Source organism: Penaeus monodon, chromosome 22 (assembly GCF_015228065.2).
Source record: "Penaeus monodon isolate SGIC_2016 chromosome 22, NSTDA_Pmon_1, whole genome shotgun sequence".
In the NCBI taxonomy this organism is placed as follows: domain Eukaryota; kingdom Metazoa; phylum Arthropoda; class Malacostraca; order Decapoda; family Penaeidae; genus Penaeus; species Penaeus monodon.
This window is the reverse complement of record NC_051407.1, coordinates 14744522-14745013: the sequence shown is the minus strand read 5'-3', so window position 1 is coordinate 14745013 and position 492 is coordinate 14744522.

Sequence of the window (492 nt, the reverse complement as noted above, 5' to 3'; positions counted from 1 at the left end):
GCAAAATAACAGATATTAGATTTAACAGATAAGATCATCCATCATGTGCAGATGTCTTCTGAGCCTAAAACTGTCCCTGGTATGAACATAGTCGGTACATCAGCATGACAAACAAATGAAGCTGGACACGTATGACAGTGAGTCCTATTGCTATTTTACCTCTAACTACTTGTTCGTCACAACCATAAAAAAGACAAAATAGTAACTCGATTCCTCTTCACGATCTCCAAATTTCGGGGTAAAAAATCCTACATATAAACATTTCCGTCTTTTTCTTCTTAAAGAACTGTAAAAATTGTACCCACCATGATTACGTCAGTTTAAAAATTCTCAAAAAAACAAACTTACAAAGGACTTCGTGTAGCATGTTAATTAGGAAGTAGACTGAAAATGACTGAATACACGAGAGAGTCAAGATAACATATTTTTCACTTTTGTTATGGGACTCTTGAGAGCTTACGAAAATGCAATACGAACATGCGCGCGCACGCA